Source organism: Callorhinus ursinus, unplaced genomic scaffold (genome assembly GCF_003265705.2).
Source record: "Callorhinus ursinus isolate GAN/ISIS: 27379988/994484 unplaced genomic scaffold, GSC_fseal_2.0 scaffold5, whole genome shotgun sequence".
Lineage (NCBI taxonomy): Eukaryota > Metazoa > Chordata > Mammalia > Carnivora > Otariidae > Callorhinus > Callorhinus ursinus.
Genome location: NW_027397067.1, coordinates 31,517,507 through 31,534,877, shown reverse-complemented (window position 1 = coordinate 31,534,877; position 17,371 = coordinate 31,517,507). Strand labels below are relative to the sequence as shown.

At 33.8% G+C, this 17,371-nt stretch overlaps 1 long non-coding RNA gene across 3 annotated transcripts in view; it reads right to left on the bottom strand.

The window, feature by feature from the left end:
* The window catches only part of LOC141372739 (uncharacterized), a 167,110-nt gene that overhangs the window by 81,505 nt on the left and 68,234 nt on the right, over positions 1–17,371 (bottom strand). The gene's annotated exons all lie outside the window — the stretch shown is intronic.

Below are 17,371 nucleotides of genomic sequence, written 5' to 3'. Positions count from 1 at the left end.
AGAGAACATCTAATTCTGAAGCAAACAAGTCTACAGAATGGAGCAAAATATAAGCCTAAAAAGCTGATTAACATCCTGAGTGAGATTAGAAAAGGATCCTGATTACCTATAAAGAAATGTCATAAAAAGTAACAGGCAGAATCTTATTTATTTATTATTGAAGTATAGTTGACATAAAATGTTATGTTAGTTTCAGGTGTACAACACAGTGATTCAACAATGCTATACATTGTTCAGTGCTCACCACAATAGGTATAGTCATCTCTGTCACTATACGACGTCACAATATTGCTGAATATATTTCCTATGCTTTACATTTCATCTCTGTGACTTATTTTATAACTAGGAAGTTTGCACATCTCAATCCCTTTTACCTATTTTGCCCATCACCCCACCCACCTTCTTTCTGGCAACCACCAATTTGTTCTCTGCATTTAGGAGTCTGTTTGTTTTGTTCATTCATTTTGTTTTTTTTAAATCCCACATATAAGTAAGATCATATGGCATTTGTCTTTTTCTGTCTGACTTACTTCAGTTAGCACAATACTCTCTAGGTTCATCTATGTTTTCACAACTGGCAAGATCTTATCATTTTTTTTAATGCCTGAGTAATATTCCATTGTATATGTATTTACCACATTTTCTTTATCCATTCGGCTATGGACGGACACTTGGGTTACTTCCATATCTTGGCGATTAGAAATAATGTTGAAATAAACAAGGGATGCATTGGTATTAGTGTTTTATTTTTCTTTGGGTAAATACCCAGTAGTGGAATTACTGGATCATATGGTGTTTCTATTTTTAATTTTTTGAGGACTCTCTATACTCTTTTCCACAGTGGTTGCACCAATTTAAATTCCCACCAAAGTGCACATCAATTCCCTTTTCTCTACATTCTCAGCAACACTTATTATTACTTGACTTTGATACTAGCCATCCTGAGTTGTGTGTGGTTCTATCTCACTGTGGTTCTGACTTGCATTTATGATTACTGATGTTGAACATTTTTTAATGTATCTAGTGGCCATCAGTATGGCTTCTTTGGAAAAATGTCTGTTTATTTTCTCTGCTTATTTTTTAACTGGATTATTTGTTTTTTGAATGTTGAGTTTAAGTTATTTATAGATTTTTGGATACTAACCTCTTATCAGATATATTATTTGCAACTATCTTCTCCTTTTCAGTAGGTTGGAGAAGCAAAAGAATTTAAAAAGCTCTTTAGAAGCTAAAAAAAGTTAGATGTGTTGAGTAAATCTTCCAGAATAAGAACCAACAGTCATGGAAAATATGGAAGGAAAGACAAAATACTTAAAAGTTTAAATAGAGGCATCAAACATTAAATAGTAAAAATTCCAAAAAGAAGAAATAGAGTAAAAAAAGGAAAGTAATGATTAAATAAATTAGTAAAAGAAAAATAAAACATCCTAAAGACAGGAGCTTTTAATTGCAGGAGCCCATCAAATGGCAAGGAAGATGAGTGAATATAGACTCACACCTAACAAATCATAGTAAGAATTTAGGATGTCAAGAAGGGAGAAATAATTCTAAGTGACTTCAGGGCAACATATAGGGAAACCACATGACAAAAAGATTCACACTATTACTTCACCATTAAGAATGTTTATTAGAAGGTAATGCATAAGCTCTTTAACATTCAGAGGTTAAAATGATTTTAAACAAAGAACTCTATCCCCACTCAGTACAGTCATGAAATCAAAGATATTATAAGGCAAGTCAAGTATCAGAAACTTTTTTTCCCTAGAATATTTATAAAAACATACCTTAAGGATGTACCTAAGCAAAATGAGCTTGAAAATAAGGAATAACATAGACATCAAGCAATTTCTTTTTATTAAAACTTTCATGTCACCTGAAATTCCTTTTACTGTATGAGCTTGTCTGTTAATTATTAGTGTTTTTTGTTGTTGTTGTTTTTTTTTTAGGAAGAAGTTTCATAGATTTCCTTTAAGTGAACTATTAGGGATTTTTCAAATGGCTGTGATTGTATCAGCACAAGACTAGCATATTCCAGTATCAGAAAAATTTACTTGGGTATTAAAATTTGTGCTTGCAACATTTGGGTATAGTTAGAGAAGGAGAACCACTATAAATGACATGGAATATGGAATTAGAGAGTGTAGAATTTCAAAACTGATTAAAAAACATTATGGAAAACTTTTGCTTTTGTATCTGGTGGTGGGCCTGAAGTTGCTGGTCGTCAAGAAGAGAAGCCCCAATGAAGCAGAGGAGAGTGAAGATAAAATGGGATCAATGAAGATAAAATAGACACCGTGTCTTTTACTCTGTCAACCTTTTAAAAGAAAAAAAGGAAGTAATTAGCCAGCAAAATCAAGTTTATTCAGGAATAGCAGAGGAATTACAATTTGGGACGAGCAAACCATAGGCAAATCCAGAGAACAAAGATGGAGAGCATCTTTTTATAAGAGAAGGGAGGAAGTTGGCAGGGGTTATCTTGAACAAAATTTCATTGTAAGAAAATGAGAGTTCGAAGTGGTGTCAGTTTCTCATTAGCTACAGGCAAGGACAACTTGCTTTTGCCGGGGAGAGGAAATCTTCCTTCTTCCTGCTGGACTATGCAAGTGTCCAGGTGTGAGACATGAGAGTCCTTCCCTCATGGCTTCCCAACTCCAATTTTGAGTTAGGTTTCCGTAACACATTTCACAACTCACCCACCTGCAACCTCAATGATGAGTGTGCCTGCAGGAGCAGGCACCCTTTGCCTCAGTGCTGTATGCCAACCTGCCCCAGGACATTGCTGAAGGAGGCAATCCAGTGGATCTGGAAGAATGCTACCTAACTGTTTCTCAGTGCCCCAAGGTGAGAAGACAGATCAGGGTCAAAAGAATGAATTTCAGTAGCCCCTGGTATCTTCAGAGCAAAGTGGTTCTATCTCACCTCTGCCTTCCAACTCTCACCCAACCGGAAATCATACAGGAAGATTTGGAGGATGGTTTCACTTAGCCAGGTTGAACCAATACACAAAACAAAAGATTTGGACTTTTAAAAGATGTGGCACTAGGCTTAATAAATTTAGCCTAATAGAGGAAATAAGGCATTGGGTTTCACCAATTATAATATAAAATAGATTGTGATATGCCACACACTATTAGAGTCTTATATCACAGTGTCATATGCCATTAAAGATCATCAGCTTCTTTCTGAGTTCTAGAGAAAGATTTTTTATAGATTGAATTTGTTTATGTCCCATCTTTTTCAGTGTCAACGTATGGTCTTTTCATCAACAAGCCCCTCACCTTCGTGTGTATGTGTGAATAGCAACTACTAAAACTACAGAAGAATAGGTTAAACTCTCTGACTGAAATCTGACTTGTACAACGTTTATGAGAAAATTGCTTTAATATATATTCATAACTGCCTGATATCTGGAAGTCACTGCAAACTCATCCATAAAGGACAGGGCCAAGGACACAGACTTCACAGTGAGCCATTCATGGTAAAATCCTACTGACTAAAAGGAATAAGGTTTTCTTTTCTCCTAAGTTATTGCTAGTCAAGGCAACAATGGCTTAGCCTTGAAATTAAGCTTGGGAATCAAATGCCGTAGTGCCAATAATTGGGATGCTTTTGGAAATCTGGAATGTGAATTACTAGAGCTGAACTGTTCTTAATAGCAGTTAAGCATTTTTTAACTCCCCTGATATCACTACAAAATTGCTCATCTAAAACTATAATTTAAAAATCACTCCTTTCCTAGGCAGATTCCAAATAAAATTTGATAACAGGTTTATTAAGCATTTTGAACTCCATGGGGGCAAAAACACGAAAATCAATTAGCGAATTCTAAGTGACTGTAATGCGCTTAAACTCCATAGGAGGTATCACAGGTTATGTGAAAATGAGTTAGGCATGACCCTAGGCCCAGAGACATAAGCTTAGTAGCGAAAATAAACCCTGAGTTGCAGGAACTGTAATATAAAGTAGACCTTGGTATGTTGCAAGTCTTAAAATCTTACATCCAAGCTATCATATGACTTTAAACATCATTAACTTCTTTGAGTTCTAGAAGAGAAGAGTTGTTAGAGGTTGAATTTATTAAACTCTCAAATGTTGATTTGTGGTCATTTTATCAAATAAAAAGAAAGCACATAGATTTACTAAAAGTAAACTGCTTCTGAATAGCAGCATTAAAAACCGGTATCTTAAACGATGTGTAAGTAAATTTAACAATTCATTTGTTGAAAACTTTGACTAACTAACCTGGATAAATTTTATTTTATTTTTTGGTCATCAAAGGAATTTAAGCCTGATAGTGGAATAACCAATTAATAATGGGATGATCGTCAATATCTCTAAGGTGGTGGCTGTCATTAATATTTTAATATACTTTTTTATTTTGTAAAATTCAGTATATTTAGACTACTTACAAGGAGGATTGTTCACATCTTCTGTATATTTCACATGTTACATATCACTGAAGTCTTCTTCCCCCAAATTGCATATTTTCTGAATGACTTAAGTTTTCAACCATTGATATTATTTTTTTACTACTTATGTACCTTAAAGGACATGAGCAGATGAATCTCTCATCTTTAGAGAATATATGTGTTACTCTTTTAGCAATTAAATTATGTAAATCTGTTGGGTGCCTGAGTGGCTTTGTCAGTTAAGCATATGACTTGCTCAGGTCATGATCTCAAGGTCTTGGGATCAAGTCCCACATCGGGCTCCACACTCAGTGGGGAATCTGCTCCTCCCTCTCCCTCTCCCTTTTTCTGTCTCTCTCAAATAAATAAATAAAATCTTTAAAAAAATTTAAAAATTATGTAAATCTGTGATCAAATTATACTTCTAATTATTCTTTTCATTTTTCACTCTACTTCAGTTTACCTGTCTAAAATAAAAAGAATTACATAGTATCATTTCTATAAGATGAACAGAAAAATTTATAAGCTACTGCAGAGAATTAAGGGGCAAACTATATTTTTGGGAACAGAGGTATCTCTTTGGAAGAGTCTCAGGAGATTTAGAATAAGTTGTCACTATAACAAGAAAAAAGCAGTGAAAATAACAGCAACTAAGAAAGCAATCTGGATCAAGTTTTAAAAACCAAAATTTAACAAAAAATATCAAAACATAATTCTATACACTAAACTTTTTCCAGAGATTTGATTAAAATACAATGGATATTGAGTTTTAATAAATATGATGTTACATCTGAAATCTAAAATATTATATGTAAAAATATTTTAATAGATTTTAAATTCCTTACAATTTTTATTGTGTATATATACATAGTATATATATATAATATTGTTTTATTTATTAATAAAAACAGGCATCAGTTAGACTTTTTTTGCATAGAAACAACATTCTATAATTTACTCCTGCTTTTTGCTTATGATTTTAATTATGATAATATTTTAAACATGAAATAAAATATTTACTCAACATATTTAAAAATGCTATTTATTTCTATGTCTTACCTTCCACCTATTTTTAATTTTTTTAAAGTTATCTCTATGCCCAATGTGGGGCTTCAACTCACAACCCCAAGATCAAGAGTCCCATGCTCTACTGACTTAGCCAGGTAGGTGCCCCATATAAATCTTAAAGTGCTTTTGTGTACATATGTTTGTAATGTTACATAATATGTCAATTGAATGTCAGTGATTATCAGTGTCACTATGATTGCCATCAATATCTTTACATCACATTGTTCTAAATACAGGGAAATGCATTATTTGGAGGTTTGAGCCTAAAGGCAGATCTCATTAGAGAAAGAGGACTTCTGAATGTTATCACAGCTGTTATTTGCTTTCATTTTCTGTAGGTTTAAAATGTTGCTACTGGAGAGCAATAAAAGGGAAGTGTTTAATATTGCTTAGTTTTTGCATTGTTCCTAGGAAGACACGGGCTTAAATTCTGCATCTGCCACCTCTTAATGTGCAAGCTTGGGAAGATTTTATAAACTGGAGTTATTAATCTGTATGTTAGTAATATTAACACTGTACTGGAAGAATTTTTTAAGAATTATAAAGATAATTCATTAATTCATCTGACACATAGAAATGTTTAGAAAACAGAAGTCTTTTACTTATTTTATTTATTTTTTAAGTTTTAATTTAAATTCCTGCTAGTTACCATACAGTGTAATATTACTTTCAGGTGTACAATATAGTGATTCAACATTTCCATGCAGCTCCCTGTGCTTAGCACAGCTGTACTCCTTAATCCCCATCACCTCTTTTACCCAACTCCCCTGCCCACCTTCCCACTGGTAGCCATCAGTTTCTTCTCTATAATTAAGAGTTTGTTTCTTGATTTACCCCTCTGTCTCTCTCTCTTTTTTTTTTTTTTAGAGAAGGGGCACAGAGGGAGAGGGAGAATCTTAAGCAGATCCATGCCTAGCGTGGAGCCTGATGCAGGGCTCAGTCTGATGACCCTGAGATCATGGCCTGAGCCAAAATCAAGAGTTGGACTCTTAACCGGAGCCACCCACAGGTCCCTCCCTTTTTTTGGAGCGGGGGGGTTTGTCTTAAATTCCACACATGAGTGAAATCATGGTGTTTTGTCTTTCTTTGACTGACTTATTTTGCTTACATAATACTCTCTAGCTCCATCCATGTCATTGCAAATGGCAAGATTTCATTCTTTTTGATAGCTGAGTAATATTCCATATATATATATATATATATATATATATATATATATATATATAAAATGCACTTCTTCTTTATCATACATCTCTTTGAACCAGTATTTTTGAATCCTTGGGTAAATACCCAGTAGTGCAATCGCTGCATCATAGGGTAGTTGTTTTTTTTTTTTTAACTTTTTGAGGAACCTCCATACTGTCTTCCAGAGTAGCTGTAATCAGTTTGCATTCCCACGAACAGTGTAAGAGGCTCCTCTTTCTCCCCAGCCTCCCTATATCTGTGGTTTCCTGTGTTGTTAATTTTAGCCATTCTGACAGGTATGAGGTGATACCTCATTGTAGTTTTGATTTGTATTTCCTTGTTGATGAGTGACATTGAGCATCTTTTCCTGTGTCTATTAGCCATCTACTATATGTCTTCTTTGGAAAAATGTTCATGTCTTCTGCCCATTTTTTAACTAGATTACTCATTTTTTTGGTGTTGAGTTTGATAAGTTCTTTATATATTTTGGATAGTAACCCTCTATCCAGATATGTCATTTGCAAATATCTTCTCCCATTCCATAGGTTACCTTTTAGTTCTGCTGATTGTTTCCTTCACTGTGCAGAAGCTTTTTATTTTGATGTAGTCCCAATAGTTTATTTTTGCTTTTGTTTCCCTTGCCCCAGAAAACATATCTAGAAAGTTGTTGCTACAGCTGATGTCAAAGAGGTTATTGCCTGTGTTCTCCTCTAGGATTTTGATGGTTTCCTGTCTCACATGTAGGTCTTTCATCCATTTTGAATTTGTTTTTGTGTATGGTGTAAGAAAGCAGTCATTTCATTCTTCTGCATGTTGCTGTCCAGTTTTCCCAGCACCATCTGTTGAAGAGACTGTCTTTTTCCCATTGAATATTCTTTCCTGCTCTGTCAAAGATTACTTAACCATATGGCTGTGGGTTCATTTCTGGGTCTTCTGTTCTGTTCCCTTGATCTATGTGTCTGTCTTTGTGCCAGTACTTTATGTCTTGATCACTGCAGCTTTGTAATATATCTTGAAGTCCAGAATTGTGATGCCTCCACCTTTGCTTTCTTTTTCAAGATTGTTTTGCCTATTTGGGGTCTTCTGTGACTCCATACAAATTTTAGTGTTGTTTGTTCTAGCTCTGGGGAAAATGCTGGTGGTATTTTGATAAGAATTGCATTAAATGTATACATTGCTTTGGGTAGTACAGACATTTTAACAATATGTGTTCTTCCAATCCATGAGAATGGAATGTCTTTTTCCATTTCTTTGTGTCTTCAATTTGTTTCATCAGTGTTGTATACTTTTCAGAGTACATGTTTTTACTTCTTTGGTTAGGTTTATTCCTAGTCATCTTAGGTTTTTGGTGCTTTGTAAATGGGATCGATTCCTTTTTGCTGCTTTATTATAGGTGTATAGAAATGCAACAGATTTCCGTATGTTGACTGTGTATCCTGTGACTTTACTGAATTTGTGCATCAGTTCTGTTTTTTGTGGTGTCTTTTGGGTTTTCTGTAGAGAGTGTCATGTCATCTACAAATAGTGAAAGTTTGACTTCTTCCTTGCCTTTTTGGATGCCTTTTATTTTTTTGTTTTCTAATTGGTGAGACAAGGACTTCCAGTACTATGTTAAATAACAGTGGTGAGAGTGGATATCCAGTCTTGTTCCTGACCTTAGAGGAAAACTCTCAGTTTTTCCCCATTGAGGATGATATTAGCTGTGGGTTTTTCATATATGGCCTTTTTTTGTTGAGGTATTTCCTGCCATCTCGGATACTGTACTTTGTGAAACGCTTTTTCTGCATCTATTGAGAGGATCATATGGCTCTCATTCTTTCTTTTATTAATGTGTTGTTATCATGTTGATTGATTTGCAAATATTGAACCATCCTTGTCACCCATAAATAAATCCCACTTAAATGTGGTAAATAATTCTTTTAATAGACTTTGGATTTGATTTAATAGTATTTTGTTGAGATTTTTTTGCATCCATCAGGGATATTGGTCTGTAGTTCTCTTTTCTAGTGGAGCCTTTGTCTGATTGTGGAATCAGGGTAATGATAGTTTCATAGAATGATCTTGGAAATTTTCCTTCCATGTCTAATTTTTGGAATAGTTTGAGAAGAATAGATATTAACTGTTCTTTAAATGTTTGGTAGAATTCCCCTTGGAAGCCATCTGGCTCTGGACTTTTGTTTGTTGGGAGATTTTTGACAACTGATTCAATTTCTTTGCTGGTTATAAGTCTGTTCAAGTTTTCGATTTCTTCCTGTTTCAGTTTTGGTAGTTATATGTTTCTAGAAATTCATCCATTTCTTCCAGATTGTCCAATTTGTTGGCATTAATTTTTCATAATATTCTCTTAAAATTGTTTGTATTTCTGTGGTATTGGTTGTTATTTCTCCTCTCATTTGTGATTTTGTGTCCTTTATTCTTTTCTCTGGGGTGTAGAGGTTTATCAATTCTGTTAATTTTATCAAAGAACAAGCTCCTGGTTTCATTGATCTGTTCTATTGTTTTTTAGTTTCTTTATCATTTATTTTTGCTCTAATCTTTATAATTTCCTTTCTTCTCCTGGCTTTAGGCTTTTTTTTTTTCCTTTTTTCTAGCTCCTTTAGGTATAAGGTTAGGTTGTTTATTTGAAATTTTCCTTGTTTCTTGAGGTAGGCCTGTACTACTACATATTTCCCTCTTAAGACCTCTTTTGCTATATCTTATAGGTTTTGGACTGTTGTGGTTTTTTTTTTAAGATTTTATTTATTTGACAGAGAGAGAGACAGCAAGAGAAGGAACACAAGCAGGGGGAGTGGGAGAGGGAGAAGCAGGCTTCCCACTGAGCAGGGAGCCCGATGTGGGGCTCGATCCCAGGACCCTGGAATCATGACCTGAACTGAAGGCAGACTCTTAATGACTGAGCCACCCAGGTGCCCCAGACTGTTGTGTTTTCATTTTCATGTATTTGTTAACTTCTTTGATTTCCTGGATGACCCATTAATTGTTTAGTAGCATGTTGTTTAACCTCCATGTATTTGTGGTCTTTATAAATTTTGTCATTGATTTCAAAACTTTGTGTTTAGTGACAGTGCATGGTATAATTTCAATCTTTTTGTATTTGTTGAGGCCTGATTTGTGACCTAGTATGTGATCTATTCGGGAGACTGTCCCATGGTGCATTTGAAAAGAATGTGTATTCTGCTCTTTTGGGATGGAATGTTCTGAATATATATAAGTCTATCCAGTCCAGTGTGTGAATCAGAGCCATTGTTTCCTTGCTGATTTTCTATTTAGATGATCTGTGCACAGACGTAAGTGGGGTGTTAAAATCCCATACTATTATTGTATTATATCAATGAGTTACTTTATGTTTGTTATTAACTGTTTTATGTATTTGGGTGCTCCCATTTCGGTACATAAACATTTACAATTGATAGATCTTCTTGTTAGATTGTCCCCTGAACGATTATATATAGTGTAATTCTTTGTCTCTTTTTAGAGCATTTGTTTTGCTGTCTAATTTGTTCCATATTAAGTATTGCTACTTCAGCTTTCTTTTGACATCCATTTATATGTCACATGTTTCTGCACCTTGTCACATTTGGGGGGAAGGGTTAAAATAGGTGATGGGGATTAAGGAGGGCACTTACTGTGATGAGCACTAGGTGTTTTATGTAAGTGCTGAATTACTAAATTCTACACCTGAAACATATGACACTGTATGCTAACTAAGTGGAATTTAAATAAACTTGAGAAACTAAAAAAAAAAAAAAAGAAAGAAAGAAAGTTTTTCCACACCCTCACTTTCAATATGTAGGTGTCTTTAGGTCTAAAATGAGTCTCTTGTAGACAGCCTATCAATGGGTCTTGCTTTTTTATCCATCCTGACATCCTAATTCTTTTGATTGGAGCATTTAGTCCATTTACATTCAGAGTAATTATTGATTCATATGTATATATTGCCATTTTATTACCTGTTTTGTCATTGTTTCTGGAGATTTTCTCTGTTCGTTTCTAGTCTTTCTTGCTTTGGTCTTTCTTTTCCACTGAAGGGATTCCCTTTAATATTTCTTGCAGGACTGGTTTGGTGGTCACAAACTACTTTAGTTTTTGTTTGTCTGGGAAACTCTTTCTTTCTCTCTCCTCTTATTCTGAATGATAGCATTGCTGAATAGAGTATTGTTGGTTGCAGATTTTTCCCGTTCAGCACATTAAATATATCATGCCACTTTCTTCTGGCCTGCCAGATTTCTGTTGAGAAATCTCTAGCCTTATGAGTTTCCCCTTGTAGGTTTAAGGACTTCTTTTGGATTTTTGCTTTTAAGATTTTTTTCTCTATTGCTATATTTTGCAAATTAATTATAATATGTTGGTGTTGGCCTGCTATTATTGATTTTAATGGGAAATCTCTGTGTCTTTTGGATATGGATGTCTGTTTCCTTCCCCAGATTAGGGAAGTTTTCTGCTATAATTTGCTCAAATAAACCTTCTGCCCCCTTTTCTCTCTCTTCTTCTGGAATTCCTATGATACAAAAGCTACTATACTTGATGGAGTCACTGAGTTCCCTAAGTCTACTTTCATCATCCAAGATTTTTCATAATTTGTTTATTATTTCTCTATGATTTTATTTGGGTGCTTTTTTTTTGAAAGTCGGCCTGGGATTTATCAATTTTATTAATTCTTTCAAAGGCTCAGCTCCTGGTTTTACTGATGTATTCTACTAGAAATTTTTTTGTATGTTTGTTTCTAGATCATTTATTTCTGCTCTAATCTTTATTACTTCCCTTCCTCTGCTGGCCTTTGGCTTCATTTGTTGCTCCTTCTCTAGCTCCTTTAGATGTATAGTTGTTTGAGATTTTTCTTACTTCTTGAGAAGGCCTGTATTGCTATATACTTCCCTCTTATGACTGCATTTGCTGCATCCCAAAGGTTTTGGACCATCATCCACTTTAATTTGTTTCCATGTATTTTTATTTTCTTCTTTGATATCCTGGTTGACCCATTTATTGTTTAGCAGCATGTTGTTTAACCTCCATGTATTTGTGGTCTTTCCAAATTTCTTACTATGGTTGACTTCTAAAGGTTTCATAGCTTTGTGGTCAGAAATGATGCATGGTATGATCTCAACCTTTTGTACTTCTGAGGCCTGATTTGTGACCTGGTATATGATCTATTCTAGAGAATGTCCCATGTTCAAGGCTTTTTAAATTTGAATGGTAATTAAAGTGAAATCTTTCAAGATATCCACAATGTAAAAACTAAGACTTTGGGGTAGTAATTTGTTAAGCATATATAAAATATATAAAAAATTAAATTTCTTTAAAAAAATAGTCCTGAATCATGTAAAATGAAAAACTGTGTGGTAGATTTTTCCCCCCATTTTTGCCACTCAACATTGCTTTTTCATAAAGGCATCTTCTCTTACCACATGAGTTTTGGCATGAATAAAATAAAATTAAAGTAGATAAAACATAAAACTTTAGATGTTTATGTAGAAAATTAGAGATCTAAAATAATTGAGTATGAGTGGCTCATAATAGTGTTAAAGAGCTATTTTCAAGTATTCAAGGAGAACTTTTATGTAAGAGATAAAAGGAAGAAATATATTTAGCCTTATGTGAGTGAAGGTAAAGTTATTTTAAAATTGTACATGTTCAGCCATCATTAATTGCATTGCTATATTTGGATCACTTTTTAAAACATAATAATTCAACACATGTAAGAAAAGCTTCTCCTGACTTAGGTATGTCATGAAACAGGTCATTCTTCGAGGTCTTTATTAATATTAAAATAATCTAAAACTTTGACTTTTATATCAAATAGCTTAATTACTTTTTTTAAGTCAGTTTCCTTACTGACCTTTAAAAGAGTCCATATACCTTTAAAAATAGGTACAGTATTAATTCCCCTCTCATAAGTAAAAGAAAAGATATGGGCTGTTATCAGCAACAATATCACCTATAGAAGGTAAACTTCATAGGTCTAAATTTTCTTGCAATTTTATGTGAATTAGTTGGAAAAATGAAAAATGAAAGAAAGAGAAATAATTCTGTACACATTGCAATTCTTTTATCTTGATCCTGAGACAGATGTTATATGAACTCATTCACCAATCAGCACCTTACCATGGATCTTCAAATCTAAAAGAAATGTTACATTCAATGAACTAGCTGAAATTAAACAAAGCCATTGATGTATAGCATTAATTATGCTGTTAACAAATAATTTACTTCATTTAAAACCAACATTTATTATAATCTTGTTTCCTTGGTTTACTTTGAAAGTGCTAAGTGTTATTATTGATCATAAATTAATATCTAAAAGATTTTCTCACCTGATACTATAGGAAATGTTGATAGTTATGTTTCTTGTAAGAAACCACTTTTCTGTTCTTCTGTTTTAAGAATACAGCACTTTAAAATAGATGTAATAGGGGCGCCTGGGTGGCTCAGTCGTTAAGCATCTGCCTTCAGCTCAGGTCATGATCCCAGAATCCTGGGATCGAGGCCTGCATCAGGCTCCCTGCTCAGCCGGAAGCCTGCTTCTCCCTCTTCCACTCCCCCTGCTTGTGTTTCCTCTCGCACTGTCTCTCTCTCTGTCAAATAAATAATTTTAAAAAATAAATAAATAATTTCAGATGTAATAAATCTGAAAACAAAACTGATTCTTTTCACATTATGGCTTGCATGTTTAAGCCTTAAGGAAAAGTTTTCAGATTAATAAAATATCTTCCCTTTAAGCACTCAAGATACTTTACAAGTATTCTCATTAAAGATTATATTATCCTTGTGTGGAAGATGATGGGTATTATGATGACATTTCTTCTAAGGTGAAAAAAAAAATCCAGTCACAGAGATTCTAAATGATGTGTTCTTCTCAGACTACAAATCAGGGTTAGAATTAAGATAAACCTCATTGCCTTCCAGTTTCTTTTGTTTTGTTTCAGTCCATTTAACTCTTGACGCCTTGTAATTTTGATTATTGATCCATAATTTTCTGGTATAATTATTTTTAGTAATTTTTTTATCTCCCCAAATGATCCTGAAAAAAATAAAACAAAGCTAAATTTAAAAAAAAACCTTTATTTTGATGTATTATGGATGAAATTTTCTTTTTGTGAATACAGATTTAAAGGATGGATTATATACATAACAAAACTTCGACTGTAGTTTAACATTTTTTTCAAGAAAATATGTCGAGGTTACCATTCTAACATCACAATGAAGTACTAATTGAAATCTACACCACTGGTCATGGGAACTATTATTTAGTTTATTCAGTAGCTATGAAAAAGGAGGAGAATTTTTAATTTGTACATTACATGAAATGAAGAAGGAATCAGTTAACAATGGGTTTGGTTTCAGGATTTCTTGGGACAGTTATTTATATGATATTTCATACTTTAAAGGGTTTAAACAAAGGTACAAATAATACTGCAATTTCCTAAGGGTAGTGGGCACTTACAGAGCACTCAATCCCACAATTTTTTTAGATTGAAATAATGGCAAATGTAGTGTAAGTACACTTTTTGAGTCATTTATCAGTCCAAGGCTGCACAATACTATAAAGTCCTTGACATGAAATACTATCAAGGAACTTGTACAGATATACCTATATGACAGGTAAACAAAATTCATCAGGTTTTATATATATTTCTTGATCTGGCTTCTGAAGGTTCAGATTAATGTGCTGTTTATATTGATGTTTCTGAACTAAGAAATAAAAACAAACTTTGCTGCTCTTAAAATACAAAACGAACAAAAAAGTCACACAAATACCCTTTTACCTTTACCTTTTAAATAATTTATCAAAAATATTGATATTAATACTGAATTTTTCATGTGATCTCAGAACACTTAAATTCTATTATATTGGGTTTATTAATGTGGTTCTGCCTCTCTGCACTGTGATTTCACTAAAATGGGGGACTACAAAGGTACTCAATGACATAGATTTTAATGTTAGTTTATAAAATGCCATTAGCAAGTCCCTGAATGATTGGTTTGATAACCAAAATTACACACTAATAGTTTGACATCCTAATTTCTAGCAATAATATATGTTTTCTGGTGAAGCTCTAATATTAAATATTCAGAACTTTTCTGAATGCTTATTTAAGAAGTATTTTTCTTTTTTCCCAAATTCATCATTACTATTTTTCTCTCTCAGACTTGTCCTGGAGAATAGGGTCAACGAATTCTAACTTTTTTTCTTAAACTTCAGTCTGTAATATTTTAGTAAAGTAAATCTAAGATATCAGCAATCAAGATTATATATATGTTCTCACTAATTTAATTTCCATTGGAAAGTAAAAGTTGATCATTATAATCTTATTTATATATATATGCATATATATAAATATTTATATAAAAACATAACACTCTAGCAACCCAGTTGAGTTTCAAGAATTTGCATTTTCTTGACTGCTACTGAATTTGAGCACCATCTATACTGCCCATTTATTTAATGGGTTATGGCCTTTTTCTCATGAACACGTAAGGTTCCTCTTATATTACAATTATCAGTTCTTGCCTCTTGCCTTATGATTATTTCCATTGCCATCTCCAACTGCCCTATGTTTATAACTTTTGCCAGACACAAAATTCATCCATTTCCAATGTTAATGCCCAGTGTTAGAGATCACTAATTGTGCTGTCTTGCTGTGAATTAGAGTCCCAGAAACAGCTTCCCAAGAGTTGTTGGTAAAGCAGTATTTCTCAAAATAGCCCATTAACTCATTTCCCTTGCTGAAAACATAGTAATAATTTTAATGCAAGTTTGAGCATGATGATCCATTTTAAAATCCCTCAATGGCTTTTCATTGTTATTATGATAAAAGCCCCAATTCACAATTCTTCATAAATTCTGATTTAATCTGGTCCCCGAATAATGCTACAGCTTCTCACAGAAGTCTTTTCTTTACTCTCTGGTTTACCACTTGCTCTCCTCCCCTCAGAGCCTCTTTTCTCCCAACTTCCTTACTTAAGCTCCCAATTTAAATACCACTTTCTCAAAGAAGACTTAGTCCCTCTCAAAGTTGGATAAGTACTTCACTAAACTCTCTGAGAACACTCCCCTGCCTAAAGACTTTATCACTCATCCCAACTGAAATTGTTTAATTATCCATGCAATATCTTTTAGTGATTTTTGTTTCTTTTCAACTATGAGTATGAGGTCAGGAACATCATCTGTCTTGTGCATTCCTGAATCTCTTTTGCTAGCATGAAGTACATGGTCACTATTTAATGGAATAAATAAAGGGATACTCAATGTCATACAACAGAAGGCCAAATCAGATTAAGGAGTTTTCTCTACTGCAGGAAGGTTAAAGATATTCAAACTTGCATTTTGGCTTTCAAAGGGAAGGGCTATAGTACAAGCCTACATTTCTTTGACTGCAAATCCAAAAGCCAAAAATGAAATCAAAACTGCTTTGCCATAACTGACTTGGTAGTAAGATCTGGCCTTAACTGAGGTGAGGCAATCTACAGGCTTTATTTGTCTCACATTTAGTGTGAATACCCATAAACAGGTGAAGGGAACTGTCTCATATATAGTATATGAACTGCATTCCCTTTCAAAAATCAAAGAAAAATATCTTAATTTTAACTAACTCATCTCACCCCTGAAAGTTTTAGTTAAGATATTTTGGATCTGTACATAGAATTGTATAACCTTATTTACACTAAGTCATGTTTTCCCCAACTATTCATCTTAATATTTCCAAGAAGTGCTCCAGGGAATAAATTTTAGGGATACTTAAAAAACTGAAGGATAATGTGTGGGGATGGGAGAGAGGTGGGCAGGATTGAAACAGGACCAGATTCCTTCAACTGCAGCTCCTGAATCAGGGAGGTGGGTAGAATTAACCTTTTCACACGAGGTGTACTGACATTCTGTCTGTGCTCTGATTGCTGGAGATCCTTTTGTTTTTATTCCTTGTGATTTCTGGCAGGTTGTTCATCAATAACACCATTTTCTTGTATTATACTACATTTACCTTACTTGAAATATTTTCACGAGTATTTCAAAGGGAAAATGTGGAATATGAATCAGTAACAACCAGGTTTCACCATCTATAATCAGAATCTATTTAATATATTTATTTTTTTAAGATTTTATTTATTTATTTGACAGAGAGAGATAGCGAGAGCAGGAACACAAGCAGGGGGAGTGGGAGAGGGAGAAGCAGGCTTCCCGCCGAGCAGGGAGCCCGATGTGGGGCTCGATCCCAGGACCCTGAGATCATGACCTGAGCCGAAGGCAGATGCTTAACGACTGAGCCACCCAGGCGCCCTAGAATCTATTTAATATAGCAAGCTGATTTTCTAATCTGGTATATAGGCTTTTGATAGTCATTGTTAATATAATCTAACATAAATAATATACACCTTATTGATAAGGTTATCTCTCCTTTACAACTATCTTCTCTGTCCCAACTTTTTTATAGATGCATTGAATTCTGTATTTCTTTATTTTTTCAGCAAAAATATATAATAGGTATTATCTCCATGTTTACAGATAAGGAAATTAAAAGTCAGAAAGACTGAAGATTGACTGACTTTCCTAAGGTTGTACTACATGGAGCTTCAGTTGAAACAGAGGATAGTGTGACTTCAAAACCGATCTCCCCTAAAACCACAATGATTTTTTTCCTATGTTGAAAAATAAAGATTAAAAGATGACTTAAATATTAGAAAATACAAATGACACTAGTTTCAAGATCTGTTAA